The 14,841-nt window shown below is 40.3% G+C and overlaps 1 non-coding gene across 1 annotated transcript; it reads right to left on the reverse strand.

Annotated features, from left to right (window-relative positions):
• Positions 1-701: 701 nt before the first annotated feature.
• On the reverse strand, positions 702-775 carry Trnan-guu (transfer RNA asparagine (anticodon GUU)). Its single transcript has one exon. It is a non-coding gene; the product is annotated as a tRNA-Asn (tRNA).
• Positions 776-14,841: the final 14,066 nt, after the last annotated feature.

A 14,841-nucleotide genomic window follows, 5' to 3' on the forward strand; every position in this document is an offset into this window, starting at 1 on the left:
TGGCTGGTGGCAACCATCCTAGTGGACGCTGATGCAGGTGCCCCCCCAAAGTTGAGAATCGAACCCCGCTGGATTGGCACTGGAATACCAGCAGCGCGACCCGAGAGCCAACCGGGTGGGCTTCTGTCGGGAAGCTTCGAAAAGCCGTCCACATTCGAACAGAATAGTTGCGCTTATATTTTCAAGTCATTGTTTGTACGGATTGTATAAATTTCATCAATGTTCGACACAAATATTTAGCTTTTGATTTAAGAAGTCAGAAATCATATCAAGCTACCGAGCAAGCTCGAGTCAGTATTATTTCGCCGCGCCCCAGTGCGCAAAATTTTCTATGGTTTACTGATTGAAGACCTTGGAGTCAACGTAGTAAATAACTTACTGCTTAGACCAAAAGTTGTAACACGGAGCTCTTACCTGTAACAAAGAGAAGAAAAGAAAAAATGTATTAATAGGTATTTGATACAAAAGACCTCTTTCGAGGAGAGATATATAGCTGCTGTTCAAATTAATGATCATCAATATAAGAGGAAAGAATACAACTCCTTTGATTTCAGCACAAATAAGAAATTTCATATGGCAACAGGTCATTAGTCCCGGAAGCCCGGCTAGCTTGTAAAAATATTTATTTTACCCATCTACATCTCTCGTATTTAAAAGTTCTGAAAATAACCACCAAAGTAAGTATTCAAAAAAAAGATCTTCGCCCCCGGGTGGACTCGAACCACCAACCTTTCGGTTAACAGCCGAACGCGCTAACCGATTGCGCCACGAAGGCGAGTTGAAGAGCGGTCGCCTCTCTACCGATGTCTTCGTTCGCATTTCGTCATTACTAATATCATTTTCACAGAATTAAAGATTGCGACCAGCGCAGCGTTAATCTAATCAGACCTCAGTCGATAATTCGATGACGGAACAGCGCAGCGCAGCGGGGTCATTGTTGTGCTTGCGCTGGTGCTATTCAAAAACCATTTACACTTTCTAATTTATGATCAAACAGTCTTCAATCAAAGTCTTAACTGCTTGTAACGGTAAAGTCTCTTATCACAAGGTAAAAAATGATAATGACATGGTACGGGCGCTAGAAGGAAAGTCCATCATACACCTATCTAGCTAGCTAGTAGCTTCACATGCATTTTATTATCATCTGATTAATTGTTCACAGCCTACGCGGGCTGGCTGGCTGTGGAAGCCTTGAGCATTATCATCACTAGGCTGCGCTGCGACACGTGGAAGTCTTGCCGAACATGGATGGGGCCAGTTCTGCGATGCAGTGACTGCAGGCAGTGCATAGACACAACACTGATTAGGACCGATTCCATACATAGTTTTGCTTTTCCCCGAGCAGGTTCCGGCCAGAGAGAAAACACTTTTCCTTTCATCAGTTTCAGCTGGTTGTGCCAGCAGAGCCAGCGGAAAAATCGAAAGTTTCGATTCTTCTGCTTCGATGTAGGCAAGCAGGCAGGCAAGGGGAGAGAAACCGCCAGTCAAGTCAGTCAACAACAACGTGGCCGTTTGGTTTGTCTAACGTCACCGCGACGCGTACCAACGACAACCGGTGGGAAAAAACGGCGGCGGCGGCGGCGACTGCGATGATGACACACTGGCGCATCATGGTACTCGAGGTCCGGGGGAGCAACCAGCAGGGTTAGGATCGAGTGGTTGTTGGTTCAGTTTTCATTTTCTATTGCCTTTGCCGTTGGTTGGTTGGTTTGTCGCACAGCCAGCTTTCATGACGACCGACGACTGAGAGCTGGTGGCTGATGAAGTCTAGTGGTAGTAAGTGTACACGTATAGTAACTTTATAGTAGACATTTCTTCGCCTGATTCGGTTTGTTTGGTCGCTTCACAGTCCGTCCGTCATCTTCCGTTTTATGGTTCGCTGATGGTTGGTTCACAGCAGAAAAAGCAAAACCCGGTGACTGAGTAAACCAATTGTGGTAAGCTGGCCCAGCTGTGCTGGGGTGGTTCAGTAAGTAAATATCACCGTACAAGTGGAAGTGCTTTTATTTTTTATTCTAAGATTTCTAGTTCAATAGGCTAAAGTTACATTACAATTTGATCAATGCTATTTGTAATTCTTAGATTATCCAAAAAATGTTTGGTGATTTACTAAAAGGTGGTACCACCTTAGTGAATCGTAAAAGTTCACAGCCAAACTAGGCCATTAGATGGAAGTGTAAAAATGCCTTCTGCGCTGCACTGCACAGAGCCAAACGCTGTTGTGCCGGTGTTAAAAGCGCCAACGATGGAACCGAAACAAAAGGAAAATGCCTTTTTGCAGCCAAGCAAGTTGAAGTTGCATCTCCCTGCCAGAGTCAAGCACTTCTGGTATCATCAGAAGCGTGTTCAGGATGAGACACAGAGAAAAGAACGAACGACTTTCGTGTAAAATTAAATAAAAATTGAGAATTAAACGCAAGCAACATTATTGTCGAGCCAGTTCTTTCTAAGACAGCAACAAGTAAATAGGCCGAATGAATAAAACAGTTTACTTTGCTTTTCCCGTTTAAATCGTATGACAGCATTTGCTCTAACTCTTTTACTCATACGGCCTACTATCTGAAGAATGTAGCCAAAATTGTGGTGTTATAACAGCATTACAATGCATTAAAATTTAGGCAAAATTAAGATCAGTTGAAAATTGATTCACCTTTAATTTATCTATTTTACTGATCTAGTGTTACTTAGGCCTTCCGACTCACGCGAACTCACGGGAACGAATCGCGACCATTCTTGCATTCTATCCGAACAAGGCTGCATGAAACTCATAAATTTAGAACTAAATGTAATTTGATTCATTACAGAAAGTTGAAGGAAAATTCCATTTAACTCTACTATAACAAAGTTACAAGAGAATTAAATGGAATGCTGCCCTTTCTCGTTCATTGTTAAGTGCCTCGATAATTCCTTATTGTGATGTACAACCAGGGGCGAACTGGGAGCCAAAGGGCCCACCGGGCCTTTGAGATTAGGGGCTCCAGTTTGCAATCGACATCTACTCGAAAGACATCAGCGTTACAAGGACAGTAAATCGAATGAATATGGGCTCTATTTTGTAAGTCATGTCGTGTAACTCGACTCGACTCAGGTACTGTCGAGTGTCGAGTACCGGGAGAACGGACAGCATAGCGGCTCGATGCTCGAAACAAAACAAACTCAGTCGTTATTAGGACCGAGTCACCAGCTTCTAGCGTGTACGTCATATTAGCGGTTCACGGTACCTTAGTTTGGACGCATTTTTCTTCAACCCAATCTTAGCTACTTTGAGTTTTAGTTTGTTCAGCCACCACCACAGATGTTGTTCTATCGACAATATCCATTTCATAAGCAAAGCAGACGAACTAACTAGATTTGCTGAAGATTGTGCCTGTGTGTTGCTCCTTTCATAACAGCCTGTAGCGGCATGTTGAACAGCCCACATGAGGGACCATCACGTTGATAAAGTCCCCTGCGAGCTTAGAATGGCCATGATTTTACGGTCGATGGTATCATACGCAACTTTGAAATCAATGAAATAATTGTGCGTTGAATTCTGCATTCATGGACTTTTTGGAGGATCTGCCGCAGCGTGGATATTTGATTCTTTACTGACCCGGAAGAGCACTTTCCACATTCTGGTGAGTGCCACTGAACATCTTTGCCACCAATGCAACGTTTTCCTCATCTATCGCCCATTTATATTTCTGCAGATTTCAAGTTATAGGTTAATTACATGCAAAATTGCAAGTATCAAATAAGCTGATTTTTTAAATGATAGGATGTCAACAGTTCAATATATATGAGTAGCTTACTGCGTCTACATGTCCAAACAGAACAGTTCATAGTGCAGACTATTCCCGTGCCGAGTTATAGCTATCCCTGAGATTCAACTCTTGGATTCTCCTATAAGAATCCTGCTTCTATAAGCAAGGTATTCTGTGCGAATGCTCTGCAGAATTTTTTCACACAACTCCAATGTGAGGAATCCCAGAGACTCTGCGCGAATCTTTTTGGTTCGCCCTGGTAGAGCTGCGGAACAAAGAACTCACCGTCTAAAAACGCCAGTACGAAGAGCACGTGCCCGCTAAGCCACAGGAGAGGTTCGCCAGCAACGACAAACGGAATTTCTACAAAACGGTCAGGTGCAAGAATTTTGCCATAGATGAAAGGTGCTCTCCCTATCCTGTGTTTTAGACTGAGACCGTTAGCGGAGTTCTTCGTCGGCGAGTACCAAGTTGGTTTTCATAAGGATATTTACCCTGCGTCTAGTAACTGACGACTTCCGGGAGTACAACTTGCAGACTCATCATATTTTTATGGATTTCAAGGCGGCATCCGATTCAGTCGAACGAAATGAGCTGTGGCAGTTAGCGCTAGGGCATGGTTTTCTCACAGAACTAGTTACGTTGATTCGTGTGACGCTGGATGAGTAAAAATTATGAGTTAGAATAGCAGATGAGACCTCACGTGCTTTTTGATTTTGCGGATGACGTCGATATCACCGAAATCAAAAGCAGAGCAGGGAAAGAAGCCTTTAGGTCATTTATTGAGAAATTGGGACTTACCATTAATATCGCCAAAACGAAGTACATGGCATGGAAATTCAAATGGTGTTGGTGCCGAATATATTTTAGTATGCTCGTGACATGTGACAACGATGTAAGTCGCAAAATAAAACGACTAATAGTTGCAGCTGCGAATTGGCCTTTACGCAGGTATTACATTTTGTAGCTGAAATCCCGTAGCTTGCAAATTCGCATAAAACTGACGCTCTAGAGAACACTAATCCTCTCGGTGGTTTTTTACGGACATGAATCATGGCCGCTAAAAGAAGCTGATCGACTAATGCTTAGCGTAAAATTTTGCAAAATCCAAAATGGAGTGTAGCGCAGACGCATGAACCACGAGCTGTATTAAGAATGCAAATATGCTGTTATGCTGAATGCAGATATGCTGTTGAATGCAAATATGCATCAAGAATGCTCGACGAAAGAGTAGCCAAAATTATTTTAAGCAGAGAATCAAGAAGAGGCCGTAGACTTCGGAGTAGACATCGCACTGATAGATGGTCGCTATCGAGGATGATGCACGTTCAGTTGGTGTTCGAGGGGTTTGAAGAAAGGTAGCCCAGGATTGAGTACTGGAAGACCATAATTCATTCGTCGCAGGATCGATAACGGACCGTCGCCACTGAAGTAAACTAAGTATGGAGCCGACAGTTCACTATTTATGAGTAGTCAAATGACTGCGGATGAAATACTAATTCTACTTTTAAATACTCAGAATTGAAGCTGGTAATATTTTCGGAGCTCGCACCTCAATAGCTCTACTCTATGATTTCATGAATCATGGGGCCCCAGCAATTGAACATTCGTGAGTCGCAGAAAAAGTTTAATTGAAACAGAAATTTTAGTTTAAAGGTCGGGGCCCCAACAATCATATTTGAAGCTGAATTTTTCATCATCAAATCGGTTGACTTCATGAATCATGGGGCCCCAGCAATCGAGCATTCGGGAGTCGTAGAAAAAGTTTAATTGAAATAGAAATTTTGGTTTAAATTGAGGGGCCCCAACAGTCCTATTTGAAGCTGAATTTTCAATCACCAAATCGGTTGATTTCATAAATCATGGGGCCCCAGCAATTGAACATTCGAGAATTGTAGAAAGAGCTTAACAGGAATAAAAATTTTGGAAAATTTCATTTTGTGTAACAACGAAATTTTTATTGACCCCCCCCCCCCCCCCCCCCCCCGGCCATTTGCCCAGTTGCCCGGTGGGCCAGTCCGCCCCTGTGTACAACCAACGGCAACACGAGCGGTGCCGCAGTTCTTTCAACTTCAATAATCGTCACATTGAAAGATAGTCTGCTGTGAATAAGTGATAGCAATTAAAACCAAGTTAACACTAAATCAAACAATAATTCAGCGAAACAAATGCGCATAAAAGCGCATTATAATTAAGCCCAATGATTTGTTTTAATAAATACTGCTGGCCCAAAAAACTTTATTGTGATCAGCGGGGAATAATAATTTTTCATATAAGCATGTTTTCACCCTTAAAAGCACGGTTTCTGAAATTGATACGACTGTTTGAAATATCGTCGTTCTTCTCACTTCTATTGGGCAGGTTTCGAAAAGCAAACTACCAAAGGAAGAAGAACACGAAGGTGCGCAAAGCTGCTTAGGCTTCCCGATTTGTTCAGTACGTTCGATGATCCAAGCAACTGGTTTTGTTAATGTTGCATGTTGGAGTTATGATGATAATCAAACAATTGTTCCTTTTAAAAACCGGCACATGATAATAGAAGATTTAATTAAATTTTTTCAGCCCATTTCCAACTAAATAAGTAATATTTTATAAAGCTTTGTGAGCTATCCGCCAGAGGTTTGGCATGGCATATCACCAAGGCAGAAAAGAAGCGAAGGCGCGTAAAGTATAGCTGCAGAGACGTCGCGGTTGGCTCGTTACAACAAACTTTAGTTGAAATCTGTTCGCTCGTTGCTGTCGGCTGAGTTGACCAAGAGAGCCGTTTCCGAAGGTTCGATTTATAATAATCAAACAATCGGTCCTTACAGATGTAACGATCGAAGAGTTTATTATATTCTCACTCAGTAAATACCAAAATAACACCCAGGCAGTGAGGTAAACGTTAAATTTTTCAGCCTTTTGAAGCGTAGCTGCTGAGACTTCTCAGTTGGCGTAGCAAAATTTTACTGATCACCTCTCGCGAGGTACAAACTTCTGTTCGCTGCCGGGTGAGTAGACCAAACACGTCGTCTCAGGAGGGGAACCGAAGCAGTCAACAAATATAGCTGCTCCAAGTAAATGTGTTCGGTCAAACGTCAAAATGCAATAACTATGGGTTTAATAAAATGAACTTTTTTTAGTGGCATCTTTTGCATTTTCATATAAGAATGTGTTCGTTTTTAAAAGAACGGTTTTCAGTCATTAATGAAACTTAGGAAACTTGGAACTTTCCTATCGGTTTTCTTTAGCAATACAGATCTATTCATCATAAATGCTAAATTAACGAGTACAACTACAGTAATGCGTTGCGCTATTTCTCATTAGCAGCAAAGGGTGAACGACTCACTGGGAACAAACAAATTGAATCGAACAACTTTACCTCCTTTGCCCAGACTGAAATTGAAATCCTCCAGTTTGTTCAACGTAGGTGATGGAATGACGGACCCTGAAAAATAGGACGGACCTTCATTTTTCAAATTGTGCAATTCCGTTATTTACGTAGCCGACTCTTGTCGCATGATCTGATGTATAACAAGTGTTTGAGTTGGCAGGAACAGCAGTGAGCGGCACGACAATAAACCAGACCAGATTTAAAACACATCACTTGTAGCTGGCCACCCGGACTGGTATTTCATCGTGACTCACGACCGTCACGAACGGCTTCGTTGATGATGTTTTAGATCGTATAGCTGCTGAGGCTATCCGGTTGGCTCGTTGCAACAAGCCGTGCCTGGTTTGTGGTTATCGATACTCCAATTTACCGAAAAGAAAATTACGCTGAGTGCGTTAGTGCAAGTTTATTGCAATCTGGAGTTACGATAATCAAACAATCGTTCCTTTTAAGAGCCACCCAACGATTGAAGAGTTTATTATCCAGCTTTTTACGAGCCATAATGGCGGACGTGTTCGTAATATTTGAACGGCATTTTTGACATTTTCCTAATACATTGCACGTTTTCTTTCCGCGCGTTCACGGTAAAACTAAAGGAGTGTACGGAAACAAAACGTGCGATGTATTACGGAAATGTCAAAAATCGTGTTCAAATATTACGAATACGTCCGCCATTATGGCTCGTAAAAAGCTGGATATTTTCTTGCCCAGTTAAGGGGACATGAACGACCAAAAATTTTGAAAAAATCATTATTTTTTTATTTCAGATTTTGATTCTGCAGTCTGTTCCGCTTATTTTGATACTAAATTTGTGGTGATCCGATCACGGGAAGTGGCCGAAAAACGATCATACATATAGGCATTTCAGTGCGGCATGGAACAACTTCACCGGAATAAAACGCCGCTCCTAGAAAACCACGATTTTCAAACTTTATGTACCTTTTTCTCAGAAACTGCACAACGTATTGGAACAAACTTTTTTTTGTTTTGTTGGTAGTTGCTTGGCAAAGACTTTTACAACTTTTGAGTTTCGTAAACAAAACACAGATTGAGAAAAACAAAAAAAAAAGAAAAATAGATGCCTGAAAAAATAAAATTTTGTCTTCTTTTTCTTTTTTCTCTGGCTGTGTTTAATTTATACAAACCTCAAAAGCTATACAAGCCTTTGAATGGATGAATGGATAATCGGGCGTTAGGCATACTTTATAAAACTTCGCTTTCCCATGAATACATACTTGAGCTAATTATCGCTCCGTCACAATACAATAAAAACCGGGACAACCCATTTAGCGTAAAGTCATTTGGTGTAAGTCTGCTAGGTATAACGTCGTTATGTTTTAATTTTACGTGTATATGAGTCTACGCGCGGTCATGACGTAAACTCTATTTTATAAGGGGAGTAAGTGTATAACGTAAAGAATCAACATTGGCATAACCATAAGGGGCCATAAAAGCGCAAATCTTCCCCACAATTGTGAGGAACGTGCTGCTCGAGCCACGAATGCTGATTGCTGAAATTTGGCATAACGACCATTTGACGTAATTTCGAAGCAAATATTTTATAATTTTTCGTAGACGATTTAGGTATCAAAACAAAATCATCGTACTTTTTAAACATACACTTTACTTTCACGACATCAGCTTTGTATAGATCCGAAAGAATCCGACAAATTAGAATTTAAAACAACGATTCATAGGAATTTATTTTAAAAAGAAATTTATTGTTTAATCTCAGTTATGTTGTTAAAATTGACTACATATTTGATTAACTTATACCTGCCGTGTCCCGTGGGCACACTGGGATATGTCACTTTCTTATAGTTCATGATCTATATTATTATTCTAGAAACAATGCCCTTCTTACGGGCAACTTTGGCGGTTTGGCAGGCAGGGCATAATTTCCGGGGCTCTTTCTGGAAGTCACTCGGCAAATCAGCGTCTCCAGCGGTTTCAATTCGAGACACTTTGCGGCCTCCTTCAAATCCGACAGGGTTTTCGGATTTACGTTCAAAAATTGCCGATCCCAACGGCTAATGTTGCCGGTGCTGGCTTCCGTGCCCCACACCATGTTGGGGCTGTACTTTCGATGGTACCTAATCCACTGGATGACTTTGGTAAGAATTCTGAACCTCACATTTGGCACAGAAATTGTTATGTCGCATTCCGATTCCAATATGGACGCCAACGTGAATCGGAAGATTCCAACATGTTTTACGAGTGCAAAGTCGATGTAGAGATCGATTCCATCCGATGTATGCAGTCTGATTTTCGGCATGGCTAGGATATAGTTTTAGAAAAGTTGTAGATGTAACTGCTATCCGTAGTTTACTGTGGTTCATTACGAGGTCTATTAGCTATTTATACCTTCTTTGAATTAAGCACCTAGTGAATTGGCTACCAACCTAGGTAGCCTTATCCTCTTCCTATTGACCTACTTCGATGCTACCTATTCCTTTATTGTTTTGACGTAGGACTAGGTACACTTTAGAAAAACGGAAAGGGAATATGTAACGAAAAGTGGTTATAGTTTGCACGCTTATTACACAGTCATTCCTTAATAGATTCTACCAGAATACCAAAAAGAGCCCCGGAAATTATGCTCTGCCTGCCAAACCGCCAAAGTTGCCCGTAAGAAGGGCACTGTTTTTAGAATAATATAAACTGTACGAATTAAAGTTCAAGGACTTTTAAATAGGTATAAGTTAATCAAATATGTAGTCAATTTTTTACCTAACTGAGATTAAACAATAAATTTCTTTTTAAAATAAATTCCTATGAATCGTTGTTTTAAATTCTAAATCTGTGCTGCGTTCAGGGTGGCATACTGGTTTGGTCCGAACATCACAAAACGAAGGAACATAGTTTTTCCTTTTTCTTTGGAGGATTCCACCTCCTTTTTCTTTATAGATTCAAGAGAATTAAGCTATTTTTAGGAGCTGCGCAAGCGACCTGTTTTGTGTTCTTTTTGTTTGCATGCATGCATGCAAACATAAAGAACACAAGACAGCACGCCTGAGCAGCTCGACTAAAGCTTGATTCTTTCGAACCTATACAAAACTGATGTCGTGAAAGTACAGCCTAATTTAAATTCAGTTTCATTCCAATGCTGAGTCCAGTTTCAGCTCCGATTTCAAATCCATTTCCCCTTTTAATTTCAGGTGCAATTTCAAATCCAACTTGAAACCGAGCCTCAAAACAAATTTCACGTCCTAAACTTTCCAAAAATTTCTACTTTTGCGATGACTATATCAATTGCATAAAATAGACATGTTACCCTATGATTACTTATTTTTTTCAGGCTGAAATATTTGCGCCGCCATGTTGCCTAAGTTTTTTTTTTCTTCTGTAGATTCATTTGGCCAGTCTGTTTGCGAACAAACAGAAGGACCAACGCAGCTTGACTTAAGCTTGATTCCCTCGAATCTATACAAAGTTGATGTCGTGCAAGTAAAGCATGTACTAGAAAGGTGTGATGCTCGGACCAGTTTGGTTTAGGTGATATTGTAGCTGGCTGGGATGACATCCGAAAATGATCATCTACGTTCACAAGCAGGCTGTATTTTACGAAATGTTTTCTCCCAATACGTTAGTTTAAAGTAAATTATGATCATTGAATCCGCTGATCTGACGGATAGAAGCTCGTACTTTTCGAACACATTTTACTTTCAGGACATCAGTTGTGACTAGGTTTGTAAAAAAAATCCCGTTTTGACGCATCTTACTGGAAGGGGCTAGATTAAGAAACACCCCAAAAACGAGTGTCACTAAAAGCGATCAGGTTCCGAAACTGGGTCTTTTCTTAACCGAGATTCAAAAGATTTTTTTGTTAGTCGATCAGAAATATTTCTACGAATTGAACGATATAGTGAAAAGAATGATCGCAAAAATACCCGACGATTAAATTGAATTGATTTCATAGAAAAAGCAGGACACGTGCACCCCAGCAGCGAACTTGTACCTAGATTTGAAATCGGACTCAATGTGGAACTTGAATCTCGGTTTATAAGGCATTGCAAATTATGTTTAAAGCTTTTGCCCACCACCCTCCCCCCTGGACAAAATCCACCCACTCATCGCACACCGAAAGAGAGTGTGTTCGTTTTCTTACCAAAACGTGCTAAGTTGCCCAGGTTTTTTTAGATTCAAGAGAATTAAGCTATTTTTGGGGGCTGCGCAAACGGCCTGTCTTGTGTTCTTTCTGTTTGCGAACAAACATCGGCTTTGTTTGTGAACAAACATAAAGAACACAAGACAGGCTGCTTGACCAGCCCGACTAAAGCTTAATTCTTTCGAACCTATACAAAGCTGAAGTCGTGAAAGTAAAGCTTAATTTTAAATTCAGTTCAATTCCAATGCTGAGTTCAGTTTCAGCTCCGATATCAAATTCATTTTCTCCTTTTATTCCATACGCAATTTCAAATCCAATTTAAAATCCGGCCCCAAGGCAAATTTCACATCCTAAAGTCCGTCCTAAGAGTTACTAAAACTCTCGGTTTTCGCGACAAGTTTATTACTTGCGTAGAGATAGACCCGCTGTCCTAAGATTACTTGATTTTTTCGGGCTGAAATATACTTGTTCTACATTTTATTAGTGTCAGTGTTTTATGCAATGAATTCCAAATCTAATTTGCTCTTACCACGGACATCATAGCTGCTTGCACCGCTAGGTTGCCTAGGTTTTTTTTATAGATTCAAGAGAACCAATTTTTAAGCGAGCTGAGCGGAAGTGCGGTCTCATAGCGGTTCTGTTTGCGAACAAACAGAAACGCTAATAGACCGAGCGCCTGCGCAGCTCGGCTTTAGCTTGATTCCATCGAATCTATACACAGTTGATGTTGTGAAAGTAAAGCGTGTGCCAGAAAACTTTTGACGCAAAGCTTCGTCTTACTGGAAGGGGCTAGATTAAGAAACAACCCAAAAACGAGTGTCACTAAAAGCGATCAGGTTCTGAAATTGCGTCTTTTGCCTAACCGAGATTTCAATGATGTTTGTGTTAGTTCCCCTATTTTCCCCTTTAATTCCAATGTGCAATTTCAAATTCAATTTGAAATCCGGCATCAAGGCAAATTTCACGTCCTAAAAGTCATTAAAACTCTCCGTTTTCGCGACTTGAATTTCGGCTTATAAGGCCATTGCAAATTGTGTTTAAAGCTTTTGCTCACCGCCCTCCCCCTGGACAAAATCCACCCATTGATCGCACATCGAAAAAGAGTTTGTACGTATTTTACCAAAACGTGCCAAGTTGCCCAGGTTTTTTTTTTATAGATTCAAGAGAATCAAGTATTTTTGGGGGCTGCGCAAACGTCCTGTCTTGTGTTCTTTCTGTTTGCGTACAGACAAAAAGAACACAAGACACCTCGCCTGAACAGCCCGACTAAAGCTTAATTCTTTCGAACCTATACAAAGCTGAAGTCGTGAAAGTAAAGCTTAATTTTAAATTCAATTAAATTCCAATGCTGAGTCCAGTTTCAGCTCCGATATCAAATCTATTTTCCCCTTTAATTCCAATGTGCAATTTCAAATATAATTTGAAATCCGGCCTAAAGACAAATTTCACGTCCTAAAGTTCGTCCTAAAGGTCATTAAAACCCTCGGTTTTCGCGACAACTTTATTAATTGCGTAAATATAGACCCGTTGTCTTAAGATTACTTGATTTTTCCGGGCTGAAATATACTTGTCCTACATTTTATTTAGTGTCAGTGTATTGTGCATATCTAACGCAATGGATTTCAAATCTAATTTGCTCTTACCTTACCACGGACATCATAGCTGCTTGTATCGCCAGGTTGTCTAGGTTTTCTTTTCATGGATTCAAGAGAATCAATTTTTTATGCGAGCTGAGCAGAAGTGCGGTCTCATAGCAGTTCTGTTTGCGAACAAACAGAAATGCTAATAGACCGAGCGCCTGCGCAGCTCGACTTTAGCTTGATTCCATCGAATCTATACACAGTTGATGTCGTGAAAGTGAAGCGTGTTCCAGAAAAATTTTGACGCAAAGCTTCGTCTTACTGGAAGGGGCTAGATTAAGAAACAACCCAAAAACGAGTGTCACTAAAAGCGATCAGGTTCTGAAATTGCGTCTTTTGCCTAACCGAGATTTCAAAGATGTTTGTGTTAGTCCCCCTATTTTCCCTTTTAATTCCAATGTGAAATTTCAAATATAATTTGAAATCCGGCCTTAAGGCAAATTTCACGTCCTAAAAGTCATTGAAACTCTCCGTTTTCGCGACTTGAATTTCGGCTTATAAGACCATTGCAAATTATGTTTAAAGCTTTTGCCCACCGCCCTCCCGCCCTGGACAAAATCCACCCACTGATCGCACATCGTAAGGGAGTTTGTTCGTATTTTACCAAAACGTGCCAAGTTGCCCAGGTTTTTTTTTATAGATTCAAGAGAATTAAGTAATTTTTGGGGGCTGCGCAAACGTCCTGTCTTGTGTTCTTTCTGTTTGCGTACAGACAAAAAGAACACAAGACACCACGCCTGAACAGCCCGACTAAAGCTTAATTCTTTCGAACCTATACAAAGCTGAAGTCGTGAAAGTAAAGCTTAATTTTAAATTCAATTTAATTCCAATGCTGAGTTCAGTTTCAGCTCCGATATCAAATCTGATTTCCCCTTTTAATTCCAATGTGCAATTTCAAATTCAATTTGAAATCCGGCCTCAAGGCAAATTTCACGTCCTAAAGTCCGTCCTAAAAGTCATTAAAACTCTCCGTTTTCGCGACAAGTTTATTAATTGCGTAAAGATAGACCCGTTGTCTTAAGATTACTTGATTTTTCCGGGCAGAAATATACTTGCCCTACATTTTATTTAGTGTCAGTGTATTGTGCATATCTAACGCAATGGATTTCAAATCTAATTTGCTCCTACCACGGACATCATAGCTCCTTGCACCGCCAGGTCGCCTACCCAAGTAACACACAAAACAAGTTAGAAAATAATATTCGTGGAAATTAGTCGCTTAAGCGTACTATAAACGTACTTTGAAAACATATGTCGTTATTATTAAGGTTTTGAGATGTTTTGGGATAACATGAATTTATTTGACAGCTCATATCTAATGTATAATGTTTGTTTTGTCAACATGTCAACACGAAGTTTTTATTACGTCACCATTACTAAATTTAAACTACTGGAAGAACAAGTTGTAGCTTATGCTATAATAACGTTTTAAATTGGTATGAAATAACCTGATACCTACTTCTTTCAATTCTTGTTTCATTAGACTTAAGTTTTTTGCGCTTTTCAGGTAATAGAGAAGTTCTGATTTATGTAATATTATACTATTCGATAACAAGCTGTGTTGCTTGGGTAGGTTTTTTTTTATAGATTCAAGAGAATCATCTTTTTATGCGAGCTGAGCAGATGTGCGGTCTCATGAAGGTTCTGTTTGCGAACAAACAGAAGCTCCAATAGACCGAGCGCCTGCGCAGCTCGACTTAAGCTTGATTCCCTCGAATCTATACAAAGTTGATGTCGTGAAAGTAAACCGTGTGGTAGAAAAATGCAATGCTCAGTTCAGTTCAGGTGGTATTGTAGGCAACAATTTGTAGCTGGAATGACATCCGAAAATGATCATCATCGTTATCCGGCAGGCTGTATTTTACTAAACGATTTCTCACAAGACGTTAGTTTGTATTTAAAAGTTTTTATTCGTTGACATTTGACTTTTTGATCGTCACTTTTGACTCCCTATTATTGATTTCGGACTTTATGGTT

This window comes from Sabethes cyaneus, chromosome 2, assembly GCF_943734655.1.
Source record: "Sabethes cyaneus chromosome 2, idSabCyanKW18_F2, whole genome shotgun sequence".
NCBI lineage: Eukaryota > Metazoa > Arthropoda > Insecta > Diptera > Culicidae > Sabethes > Sabethes cyaneus.